Here is a 13,928-nt window from a genome sequence, read left to right as displayed (position 1 = left end):
TACTTCTGTGGAAAACCAGAATATCTTAATCTACTTTGTGAGTTCCAAATGTCTATATTTAGCTTGAGGAAAGCTCAGCTACAGTTCCCTGATCATAAGGAAAATGTTGTGGCAAATAATTGTGCAACTTGCAGACATGAATTAGGAAAATGATGTCAGTCATCACCCAGTGATTATGCCAAAGTCTGCCTCCTCACACTGCCCCATTTTGTGACTAGCTCTGCCCCATATCTCACTTTTGTGACTGGTAGGCCTCAGACACCTCATGTGGGCCCTAGGGATAGAAAGGTTTAGAAGCCCTATATAGGGTACCGTATACTGAAAGCCCAATTCACTTTCTGAGGCAGGTAAAATGTCAAGCATCTAAATATTTTTTAAAACCAGAAGCTGGTTCCTAAACGTTTGATGTTAGTAAACATTACATGTTTTCCCCATCTCTCCACATTTCTACCAAAGGCTACCTGCGCATAAAATAACCCCATGCTGTTTTCATCTGTATTGTGAAAGCAGCTCTAAAACAGCTTGGAGATTGTTATCCACACACACATAGAGTGGGGTAGGAGAAAGGCAATTGCTCACTGAATACTGCCGGTTTTCAGAAATGACAGATAAAATAAGAACATCATAATGGCCCAGTATCCTTTCATCCTAAAAACATATCATCTTCTGTGCAGACTGGGTTTTAATTTAGGGTAGGACACAATGAAAGGAACATTCTTTAGAAACTTACTTTCGGTAGTTGAATAGTCCTGTGGATCAAGTATTCCAGACTCTTGCAGAGATCTAATACAGGAGTCAACAAGTTCAAGACCTGTTGTGAGCTCATCTTCTATATCCTTCTGACCATCTGTAACAAAATATTGTTTTAAACATTTAAATAATCTAAAATACAGGGAAAGTGAAGGTAGGCTTATTAAGCAAAAGCTATTGGGTATTTGTAATGCTAGTCTGCAATGATCTTTACACTGCTGTCCACAATCAAGTACTGAAGAGGCTAATGGGACGCGAGTGACACTGTGGTCGAAACCACTGAGCCTCTTGGGCTTGCCGATCAGAAGGTCAGTAGTTCAAATCCCCACAACAGGGTGAGCTCCTGTTCCTCTGTCCCAGTCCCTGCCAACCTAGGAGTTTGAAAGCACGCAGTGCAAGTAGATAAATAGATACTGCTGTGGCAGGAAGGTAAACGGTGTTTCCGTACGCTCTGTTTTCCATCACAGTGTTTTGTTGCGCCAGAAGCGGTTAAGTCATGCTGGTCACATGACCCGGAAAGCTGTGGACAAACGCCGGCTCCCTTGGCCTGAAAACAAGATGAGCACCGTAACCCCATAGTCGCCTTTGACTGGGCTTAACCATCCAGGGGTCCTTTACCATTACATTTTTAGTGAAGAGGCAAACTTAATGCCAATAATGTTTACGTGCTGGATGATGGCCAACATTCCTCTGGGAATGTTATGTGTCATATAATATTTTGCTCTTCCATTTATTTCAATATGTGCTTTCTCAAGAGGTAATAACTAAATGATAATTTTCTCTCTCTTTTTTCCCAAATTGCACTTTAGCATATATACTTTTTCACATATAACAGCTGGACAATAAATGAGTTCTTCCGGTGTGGTGCTTGACACCCAGTGTTTGTCTCTCAGCCAGCTGGGTCTCAGCTGAGCCAGGATGGGGGAGATAGGCTACCGTATCTCTGGCTCCACCAAGTTTGAGGAAGTTAAGCCAATGTTTATGTTATGGTTGTGTCAGGGACCTCGTGGTTCAGCCAGAGATCTGCAGGATCCTAAACTGCTAATTGTGGTGGATCTTGCTATAGGATCGCTCCTCCAATAAATAAATAAATATAAACAATGAAACAATTCTGGTCAGTTAGGGAGACTGTACATTCCAAATTTAAAATCGTATTGAAAATACTGAATCCTTAATTTGCAGTCTTTTCCATTATAGCAATGGGCCAGGGAACAGTCTAATTGTTGTTTTTTTTTGGGGGGGGGGAGAACTAAATTTTTGAATTAAGAAAAAGATGGCCTCTTTGGGGTTCCATTGATGCCAGCTGTGCCTTGGTAACTATAAACAACAGCTCTGAAAGTTTCTCAGTGCCATAAAACAGGATGTAAGTCTTATGGCCTAAATAGGTGAACAAGTTCGTAAGAAGAATCAACAGACTGGGAGAATGTCATACTGATCTGTAGTTCAGTTTATTGTCATTAAGGGACACAGACTTCCTAAACTGATGCCTTTCAGATGTTTTGGACTACAACTCCCATAATCCCACACCATTCGCCATGCTACCTGGGTCTGATGGGTATTGTAGTCCAAAAGATCTAGAGGACACCAGGCTAAGGAAGGTTGCCAGTAACCTTCATGGATAAACTCGTATAGCTTTTAAAATTTTATGATGTTAATCTTTCTTATTGCTAGTTTATTATGTGTATAAAATTACTTTGTCATTTTTTTCCTATATTTTTAATACTTTAATTTTAACAAATCATTTCATGCTTGATTTATGAAAATCTGTTCAGGGTGGGTGTTGGGAAGTAAACAATTGGTAACTTCCTACTTGGTTTGATTTATGACTCAGAGGGTTCTGTGAGTAACTGATGTTCTGGGAATAGAGAAACATACCAAGTTGTTAACTGACATACTTGTTCGGCAGTAATTTATACTGTTTCTATAAGATTATGGAAATACTGTCTGGGAGAAGTATAACATTATCCCAATTATAAAATATTTGCAGCTTGGCTGCAGTATTTCCATAACAAAAGCACAGTTAGGGCAAAGCACCTGAAAATAGTGACTCTCCTAGAAAGAAAAGTTCAACACAGCATTCTACAAAATTATAATTTACCTTGGGTTTGCCAGTGAAACTGTTCTTCAGTTGAACTGCAGTGAAATGAAACAAAAACCATACAAAATATGTGTTAGAACTCAGAAAAGTCTCGGAGAATCTATTTTTAATTATATGAGTTTGAAACTGAGTAGTACAACTCTCACACTTGACACTATTTTCATTTTGAAACCAACTGGCAAGGACCCTATATTGTACCTTCATTCAGATGAGAAATTACCCACCATTCCTCCCTCCATCGGCATTATTCTGCACTATACTGAAACCATTTCTAAAAGTCCCCCAATTCCCTGAAACAGATTTCCAGGGGGAGATGCTCTCTACAGAGAAGGTAGTTAGGATCCAAGCCACTGGATTAATATTAAGAAAAACTTGACCAGAACCAAAATTAGGCAAAGAGAGCAATACCACACTGTTTCTCAGAACAAATATTAGCATCAATTGTACCCAGCTGTCAAAAATATTAGGAATATTTGAATGCTCTCTTTTGCTATAATGAAAAATAAATTGTCTTTGTTACAAGTGAATACTAGCACACAGAGCTGCCCGTGCATAACTGGAATGGCCTGGTGTGATGGCCTGGGAGTCTGATTCAGAGGCTGAACCAGAGGAACCCCAGCCTGCACAGGAGTCCCCGCCTCCAGGGCCGGCTGAGCTGGGGCAGGGCCTTGAATCTGAAGCGCCTGCACCTGTGCCGGATCCTCAGGAGCAGACACCAGATGAATCCACTCTGGCTCCGGAGGTGATTGAGGACCCATTGCCTACAGGTGCGCCTCTCCCAGCCATGTCAGTGGAAGGTGAGCCTCCCCCGGGTCCAGTAACCCTCCAGCTTCTTCTGAGCTGCAGAGGCTCAGGGCAGAGAAGCGGAGGGAACTGGTTTCTCTCAGGAGGAGTGCTCGCCTTAAGGCCAGGAGAGGCGGGTCACCTGTGGGCCAGGACCACCCCTGGCCTCAGAGAAGATAAAGGCCAGTCAACCTGGTCCCAGGTTGCGGGAGCAACGATGTTGGAAACCTGTTTCTGCCAGCACCCAGACCTGTCTTTCCGGAGTTCCCGACCACGCCCGGCTTTTTGCTTTGAACCCAGCTTCCCCCTTGGTGGACAGTCTCCAGACCCTCGGGCAAGGACCGGACTTTGACCATGCCTCACGGTACCCCCCCCCCCCGGGAACATCACACCTGGGAAGGTGAAGGCATCCTCTCTTTTAAGGACTGCACTGCACAAGTCTGGTTTTAACATAAAGAACCATAATAAAGGAGAATAAGAACCCATCAGCCGACTAAGCAAGAATTCAGGTTGTCTGTGTCCTGGCTCTCACGGAAGGATGAGAAACTTGAACTTGGAGTACACTTTCTGCCCAAAACTTCAATGCTCAAATCAGTACAGTGCAGAGGCAAAATGGAGTTCAAAGGCACGATGGGTGCCATGTATGGCTAGGCAAGCTAAGACGTTGATCCAAATAGCAACATGCTCTCTTGGGTCCCATGATATGGAATCAAGGGAAGCCCAACTTCAATGTCCCAAGCAGGATTGCCATTGGGACTGAGTTAGCAAATGGGAAATCCTTCAGGATCACTGGACCTGAGTTATCTGTTTGTGCCTGAGCTGGCATTTCTGTGACCTAGGCGACAGAGGAGGCAACAGCCGTGGCTGAGAACCAGATTGAGTGGCACATTCATCCTGAGAGGATGGGCTAAGGGTGGGCTCTGGGAGGGCCAGAGACTCAAGAGGGTGCTGGGAATGGAGGTGAGGCTGGCAAGAGAACTGGGAGTTAAGTGGGTGTCGTGTCCCTGGGTGACAGAAGAGCAGACAGAGTGGAGCATTCTGACTGGAAATCAACAGGGAAAGTTAGATATTACATATAGGCCCATCTTGATGCCATTGGGAGTTTTCTTTCTAAATCAGGGGTCAACAAACTTTTTCAGCAAGGGGCCTGTTTACTGTCCTCAGACCTTGTGGGGGGGGGGCCCAGACTATATTTGGGGGAGGGGATGAACAAATTCCTATGCTCCACAAATAACCCAGAGATGCATTTTAAATAAAAGGACACATTCTACTCATGTAAAAACACACTGATTCCCGGACCGTCCGCGGGCCAGATTGAGAAGGTGATTGGACCGCATCCGGCCCCTGGGCCTTAGTTTGCCTACCCCTGTCCTAAATCTTTATAGCAGCAAAAGGTTAGAGGTTTTTCACTGGTATCACAGCTGCAGGGGAGAAGAATTAAACCTATCCTCAATATGTGCTGCAGAGCCAAGGAAAATCCCACCCACCTAACAAAAATGAAAAACCCAGACCCTGACTCGCTCCAAGTTAGCTTGTTAAGTCTCAAGCGTAGTTTGGCCCTCAGACATTGCCCTACTAGTGAGCAATGTCTGGAAAGAAAAAGAAAAAGGGTAATAACTGACACAAACTGTTCCTAAGCATCAGCAGCAAAAAAAAGAGAAGCATGACAAAATCTCTTGCATTTTAAAATATTTGATGGGTAATTAAAAACAATTATCCTGAATCCCCTGAGTGTAATAACTTCCTCGGTGAAGATTAGTATTGCAATAATATGTGCATAAATATATAATAAATTTACGATACACAAACTATTTAACAACAACAGGAAATCCCTCTGAAATGTAACATTTGTATCTTTTAATCCTCAGATGAGGCCTTAGATAAAGTATAAAAATTAGGTCTGAAAAAGTAACATACAGCCGCCTCACCTCAGAACAGTCAACAAAGTTTTGTATCCTTGTGAATCCAGCTATGACTTTCCAGCTGACTGTCCTCAATCTATCCAAATAACTTCTCTGGAGGGCTTTTAACTGCCATAACACAGAATATTTGTTTTGATGTTTAATCCCCAGTTCCAATCCTCTCCTGGAATTTTGTTTTTGAGAGATTACCTATTTCATCATAGTAAAGTTTCCCTGCTCGCGAAGGTCAGCGCCACAAGAAAGAGCTCTTTATTTGCCTCCATATTGCCAAATACACAATCCCTCCCTCACAGGGCCAACAACACCACAAAAATTGCCTATTATGATATGATTCACTTGAGTGAAATAAATGTGCCATCCAAGGGGCTCCTGGAATTCGGAATTCTTGAGTAAAACTTCAACTATAACAAAATGCTTAATGTATCTAGTACTCCAATATTTCCCAAGCCCTCCTCTATAATGCTTAAATATATCTCCTAGACACTTCTTCCTATATTATATTAAAAGCTAGTTTTCATTTTGTCACACTTCGTCTACCCTTATCCAAACGTCCGCAATAAATTTTGTGGCCCTGTGCACCACAGCACCTTCTAGCTTCCTGTCATTTCAATCGAAATCCCAGTTCCCACTGCTTTCTGCTGCATATAAGGGAGGAATACTGCATTTCTTAAAGTTAGGGACCACAATTCTACTCCCCCACAAAAAGGACATGAAGCACATGTGCACAAGCCATGATAATTATGGTTTATGGTTTGGGCCTCTGTCAGGCTGGCACAGGCCCTCATAAACCACTGCCCTGAGTCTGCCCCCAGTGCACACTTGCCAGTGGCCTGCCAGCCCCTGACACCTACTGTACAAAGGGGTAGGCCGTGGGAATCACATTTGTTGCTCTGCCCACTTTCATCCCCAGTGCTACCCAACACCAGCTTTGTTGGGAATCTGTGTATGTGCAGCTACTCACACAGAGTCAATTAAGGTTTGGCAGAAAGCCAGAAGGCAATCTGAAGGAGTAAGTCTGCCTGGTGATAACAGGGGCATGGAAACAGCTCCCTGATTGGTCAAGCTCTCTCAAGGGAGTGATAATTAATGGCCTACTAACTAGAATGTGTCAGAGTTCAGAGGTTCAGAGTTCTGTGTGTCAGTGAGTGTAGGACTTGTGAGTTGTGTCAGAGAGAGCTAGCTAAAGATCTGTGTTCTGTTCCTGTAAGTAGCCCACTGTATATAATAAACACCTAACTACAAGTTCCTGGTTCCTGCTTCATTTATCCTGTCTGCAACCAAGCTGCCAATTGCTTCCGTGGATTCTGCATGTACCCTTCTAGGTCTGACTAAGGTCCTGCAAACAGTCAGAAAGTTGCGAAACACCAAATAGGTTTTGCCAATAAGCTTGTGGCTCCCAGGAGGCTGCCCAAAAAGAAATGTGGCCCATGGTTTGAAAAAGGTGCCTCATCCCTGCCTTCAAACAATACCTGGCCAGAGTCAAAAGAATGTTAATAGCCCTGTGCAGTCAGGGGATATATTTTTTCAATTGGAGCAAATCATTAGAAGATTGTTTCTTGATATAAAGACCACTCTGGGGTGTGCTAAAGAGGCAGAGGCATGCGTTTTTGAAAATATGACATGTGGAGGGAGGGAGATGTCGAAAGTGGCAGAGAGGACCCAAGCTGAGCTTTAAACTTTGTAATCTGGGGGTGTAGGTGTGCCTCTCTCTAGGCATCTGATGCGGAAAGGAATGCTGCTGTTGGAGGATATTTAAAATATTCCTATATTACAGAAATGCATTAAGTTTTCAGTCATTGCTTCTTCGAAAGAGAACCAGTGCTGGATAAGTGCTGACCGTGGAACTTCTCGCACAGCTCAAAGAACTGGGATGTGAATACCAAAGCAATATAGACCCTGGTGGAATCTACACACATATAAAAAACGTTGTGGAATTTTATTTTATTTTTAAAAAGTTTTGAAAAATATATTGCATTTGCCATAGCTCACCATCGCCATCTAGTGTCAAATTTGTATAATGCACTTTACAACACACTTAAAACGTTTTATTTGCAGCTGTATAGCTGAGTCCACTATGTAATGATGTAAAAAAAATGATATATTGTTTCACCTTTAAGTTTTGGAGCCCAGCTTTTTTTCTGGCCCAAAACAGAAGGCACACTTTACATTTATACATTTTCTTCGTCGGTTCCCAGAATAGGCAGACAGGCAAGCATTGCCCTTGAAACTTTATGATAGTCCAATTAATATTGTCTACCAGAATTTTGTCTCCCCTTCACCTAGTCAATTATGACTCAGGGCTTTCTGAGCAGTAGTGAAGCTCCTGGAATCCCCTTGTATCTGCCAGCTGTAGCACAGGCTGTATCAATGCTTGCAGGATCTCCCTGCTCTGTGGGCACAACGTGGTGGGTGTATCCAGTATGACAACTTAATTTTCCAAGGCTCACTTCAGTTCCTCCCACAGCATGCTTGTGTGCCCCACAACACAGTTTGGGAATCAAGGCTATGGAGTGGTTTTGGCCATAACTGATGCATATTAGTCTTATGAACAGGAATGTAATAGTACACCAAATTTTGCCATCTGCCATTAACATACCCATCTTAGCTCGTATTCAGGTAACCAAAATAAAAGATGAATCACACTGTCTGGAACCGAGCAAGGATTGCAAAACAGATGTACAGGCAGCTCTATTATAGCCAGACAAGATGCATAATATGGAGAAGCAAGGCAGAACATGTCATGGAGAAAGAGGGTGCTATCTGAACTTTCAAGGTTAACTATATTATTGCCTCAAGTAGTTGTCTTGTTGGAAAGTTAAAATATCTATGTATACAGTGCCTACCTAGGAAGCATTGTCATGTTATGCAAGCCCATTGGTTCACAGACCTCAGGACTGTCTGCACAGACAACAACTCTCCAGGTTTTCTGATGAATATCTTGGAGATGCAGATGATTGTACCTGGAACCTTTTGCATGAGAAGTGAATCCTTTATTCCTGAGTTATGGCTTTCCCCCCTTCTGTCTTGTGTTGTGTAATATTATTATATTATCATATCTTGATAATTGGTACTGTAGCTGTACATCTGCTACAGGCAGGGGAAGAAGAAGAAGAAGAAGAAGAAGAAGAAGAAGAAGAAGAAGAAGAAGAAGAAGAAGAAGAAGAAGCAGCAGCAAAGGAGTGTTACTGAGACTGTGTGGTTAGGCTGTTGCTCTCTGGAGTGAGATGCATGGGTTCTAATCCTGCTGCTATTCCCCTTGGTACACCACATTATTGTTGCATTTGGGAAACTGAAGGTAGTGGCTTTGCTTCAACACCTGTGATTTCATAAGAGTCTCCATTGCCACTGCTTGTGAAAGAGATACAATAAGCATAACAATAAGCATAACCAGCTTTGGCACAATCATGATCGTGTACTAATAACACAGTAATCATAAATTAGAACTGTAACAGGCATGAATAAGGCACCAGATAAGTTCTTTCTCACTGCCCTATAAAGTAAAGGTAAAGGTACCCCTGCCTGTACGGGCCAGTCTTGACAGACTCTGGGGTTGTGCGCCCATCTCACTTAAGAGGCCAGGGGCCAGCGCTGTCCGGAGACACTTCCGGGTCACGTGGCCAGCATGACATCGCTGCTCTGGCAAGCCAGAGCTGCACACGGAAACGCCGTTTACCTTCCCGCTGGTAAGCGGTCCCTATTTATCTACTTGCACCCGGAGGTGCTTTCGAACTGCTAGATTGGCAGGCGCTGGGACCGAGCAACGGGAGTGCACCCCGCCACGGGGATTCGAACCGCCGACCTTTCGATCGGCAAGCCCTAGGCACTGAGGCTTTTACCCACAGCGCCACCCGCGTCCCTTCTCACATGTTGCCACTAGTAGGAAAGATCAACAATTAATTCAAGCTAGAGCTTGCTAGAAATTAGTAATAAAATGTTTGTAGTGCATTTTCTGCTTCACAACATTTTCTGTTTCACAACAGTCTGGGCTGCAAAAATGTTTAGGTCAGTTATCTGTACCTAAACAACCTTCAACCATGTTCACTGTTATGTGTTGGATTTTATGGCACAGCAAGAATGCCTTTTCAATGCTTTGCTAAAGTGGTATGTATTATATTATATGACCTGTGGGCTGGGATCCAAAGAGCTACTTTAGGCATGCTCAAGGGCTTGAGAGCGCCCAGTGGGACTTTTGTTTCCCCCTCCCTTTTGAACAACAGAACTACATGCCTTACCACAGTCTGTTTTCTTTTTTTCAACTATTTAGTTTCCAAAAAGGCTTGCCATGTGGAACAGGGATCTGCAGTTTGAGAAACTATTTCTCTCTCCCTGAAAGAAGGGAACCAGAAGAATATGCTGTGTGATCCGGTATTGGAGTAGAACAGTAGCTCTTAACTGATAGTCCGTGGACCAGAGGAGGTCTGCGTAACCCAGCCAGGGGGTCTGTGACACATACTCATCAACTGCTGGTTGTTGTCTTTTTGGAGGGGACATGCTCTAACACAAGAACATGGCACCCAAAAATGTGTGAGATCCTGGTGCCCCAAATTGCCCATTTTTTTTTTTTTTGAAAATTCTTTTTATTGCTTCATTCCATAAAGGAAATAGAGACTAAAACACAGATAAACAAAAAAGAATATTACACAGACAAATAACAATAAAAAATAATAAAAAGGAAAATAAAAATAAAAAAGAAGATACACAAAATTATAATTTTCACATCAGCAAAATTACCTAATCTTCCCTTTCGAGGCTTCCTTTAGCTTCCCCGAAAATCATTCGAAGTAATAATTTGGGTTACACATTTCTTAGCATATATTGTCATTGTACCTTTCTCTATCTCCTATTTTCTTTACACAATAACTCCTAGTCTATCACAATGCATCTCTGAATCCCTTTAGCGTTGTTTTCCCCTCACTGATAGATTCCAGATAGTCTACGTACTTTCCCCAATCCTTGATGAACTTTTGGTCTCTTATATACCTAAGAAAAAAATAAAATAAAATAAAATAAAATAAAAAATAATTGCCCATTTTTGGGCACTGTGCTCTCGTGAGGGTCATGTGATGCGCAGGAGCATGGCCCGGAAGATGTGTGTCCCAATTCTATGCTGGGACATGTTGGAGGGTATGGTGGCACCATTCACATAACAAAAACTACCACAGAGATATCAATGTTTTCAAAAATAGCAAGTCTACAGCTTGGCTTTTGAAAAACAGGGGGTCCACAGTACTTAACTAATTGGGAACCACAGGTGAAAAGCACCCAGTCCAACGCATTCCTCCCCTAACGCCGCCTCATTGAACAGGTCATTTTGTGGGTGAGCCAGGAGAATTTTGAATCTGTATTCTGAGGCCAACTCATAGGCGTGGCTGCTACTTAATCCCAGGTCAGTGCTATGGCAACTGACCACATGGCTCTATCTCTGAAGAACAGTGATGCGCAGGTTTGCATGAAAGTGATGGTTACTTGCCATAAATAATCAGACAAAAAGTTCATAAAAGATGAGCACAAACACCAGCTTTTGGTACAGTGTGAGAATAGTGTTTGTTTGTGTGTGGTGGTGGGAGCCAAAAACGAACAATCGTGTGTGGTGTTCAACCACATTTTACACAGAGGAGACCCGCTGAAATTAATTACGTCTACTCTGAGTAAAAGTGAGCTGAATATCACCCAATTCACTCCTAACCTCTTTGCAGGGATTGACAATGGCCAATGGGATAGCCAAAGGGTATTGATATTTCCAACACATTGTGGTAACAGATAGCTCTTTGGAGAGTTCATTTTTAGTTCACTCCCAGGCTCACATGGAAACTACTGGTTGGGAAGCAGATGCCTGGAATCACTTCTTAGTCTAAAACTTGAGTCCTCCAAATTAAAACCATTCGCTGTTCTTCCACTGTGATAAAAACGAGGGTATAAGCTTTCAGAATACAACTCCTGGTTCATTCAGACAGAACGGTAGCATTTTGTTTCATCATTAAAATCCACAGAGATTTTACCTAGGGTATTCACTGGGGAGCCATCCCAATAATCTTGCACATCAGAATCAGTAATCACCACTAAAGAGACCACTCAAATTACTTACTGTAGCATTTAAGACTTCTGATACTCTTATTTCAAACTCAATGTATTTTTATCACTCAACGGGATTTCTAATGAATCCCAATAAGGAAAGAGATCTGAGTCAGCTGTTGAGTGAGGGATATAAATATTGATCACAGCTAAAGTTTGTTATTAATCAATAAGTATATTTTCTTTTTATTTGGTATCCGTTTGTGCTCCCTCAAGGTCATCATGGATTGAAAGTTAATTTGCTCTACCTGCCATGATCTGCCCATTGGTTTTAACCTTTCAAGCATCCTTTTGAAAGAAAGCAAATCCTATTATTTTTAAATGGTCCCTCACACCATGTTTCTTACAGGGATTTGATCGGATAATCTTGAATAAAATGCCTCCCTGAATGATCTAAAATGTTTTTCTTGAACCTTCAATCTTATTGTTCAGTAGTAATCTCTCTCCCCACATTAGAAACTTGTGTAGTAGCTGCGAGTGCAAAACTTTGCTGTTTTGGCTACTAGAGACATATTTGTCTGAGCTATACTTGGACAGTGGTTTGAGTTATAATCCTAACATTTAACAAAAAACATACTTTTCACTGATTCACACTTCTGTCTGAATTCAGCACAGCTTTGTCTACATTAGAAAACAAACTGTAAGGGTGCTGGGAGTTATAGTTCTGTATGAGGGGCAAGCTATAGTTCCCATGATTCTTTGGGGGGGGGGAGTCATGTACTTTCAGTGTGCTTTAAATGTATGGTGTGTATACCATCTAACAGTCACACATGAGGCTAGAATAGCAAGAAAAAGTACACATGGTGGCTGAACACGCTTGCTAAATACAATTGTAGTATTGCTAGTTAATTAATTTGACCATTGTAATAATCTGAAGGAAATCAAAATGGTGAGGAACACCTAATATATTAAGAATTGCCAAAAACTATGAACATGTAACCAGTGCATCAACTGCAATGTGCTTAATATGTAGCTTATTAGGCATGTTAAATTAACTGCTGTTGCTTTCACACAACCCAGTGCATCAGGTAAAGCTATCATAAGTCTTCATCACCAACAGTTAATGTGAGTACTAAAAAAGGTTTTTCTGTCTAAATCTATACTGATGGCATTATATTTAATTCTAGCCTGTGTGTTGGCACTGCAAACTGTCTTGTAAATTACAAACAAAATGTGACAATAGGGAGTATACTCAAGTGACGTTCTGACATAGTTAAAGAAGTCCACTTTTTAATTATGGTGATGTTAATGTCTTGCAGCTATGTACAGTGATTCATCAAGGAAAATCAACATAGCTAAATTGTTAAGTAAGTCATGGGGGTTGCACAATAGTGCTGAATAAATGAGCCTTCCATTGTCTTACTGCTTAATTTATCTTTCTTTGTCACTAACTTATTTGTAAAACATCTATTCCTGCATATTTTTTCTTAGCATGAACAGATTATGTCATTTCTCGTGAGGTTTTTGACACTACAGGTTTCTGTGCATCCCTTTTCAATTCCCTCGTATACAGAAGGTGAGAAGTACCCATAGAAATCAGTGGAGAAATGTAGGATTTCAAGGTATCTTGGTTTAGGCACAACGATTGGGTCCAGCTCTCCCCCACAACCCCACAACCCCACAAACAAACAAACTCACACCACAATGGAGGGGGGGAAACAGGCAATGGAGTGGTTGGAATGCATATTGCATTGTACTAGTCTGTTGCAGAGCCCCAGATGTCTTACCAGAGCACAACTTTCATGTCACAACTCAATATAGTAGAGATAAGAACACAAATTCAATGATATGGCAGTTTATTGCACAGCCCTATGTACAAAACTCAGTGATCATGAAACAGGATTTGGGAATGAGCAACCCACGCCCCAAGAGGAGTGTAATTGGTAGGGTTAAGCATCTTAGCAGTTAAAAACAACAACCCTGCTTGTTCAATTAACACATCAGTTGGTAATTCAAATATTTATATAGCATTTCAATTCAAATATGATGATGTTGTTGTTGTTTAGTCGTTTAGTCGTGTCCGACTCTTCGTGACCCCATGGACCAGAGAACGCCAGGCACCTCTGTCCTCCACTGCCTCCCGCAGTTTGCTCAAACTCATGCTGGTAACCTCGAAAACACTATCCAACCATCTCGTCCTCTGCCGTCCCCTTCTCCTTGTGCCCTCCATCTTTCCCAAAATCAGGGTCTTCTCCAGGGAGTCTTCTCTTCTCATGAGGTGGCCAAAGTACTGGAGCCTCAGCTTCACAATCTGTCCTTCCAGTGAGCACTCAGGGTTGATTTCCTTCAGTATGGAGAGGTTT

General features: G+C 42.1%; 1 pseudogene across 1 annotated transcript in view; it reads right to left on the bottom strand.

The window, feature by feature from the left end:
* Positions 1-13,928, bottom strand: part of LOC310849407 (catenin delta-2-like) — a 266,045-nt pseudogene that overhangs the window by 22,730 nt on the left and 229,387 nt on the right. Inside the window, exons 4-5 of the transcript XR_014568710.1 lie at positions 2,849-2,883; positions 731-847 (exon numbers count right to left, since the gene is read on the bottom strand). The product of XR_014568710.1 is annotated as a catenin delta-2-like (transcript). The remainder of the gene's footprint in view (positions 1-730; positions 848-2,848; positions 2,884-13,928) is intronic.

Source organism: Podarcis gaigeae (assembly GCF_964106915.1).
Source record: "Podarcis gaigeae genome assembly, chromosome: 7".
Classification (NCBI taxonomy): Eukaryota; Metazoa; Chordata; class Lepidosauria; order Squamata; family Lacertidae; genus Podarcis; species Podarcis gaigeae.
This window is presented reverse-complemented; position numbering and strand designations above follow the sequence as displayed.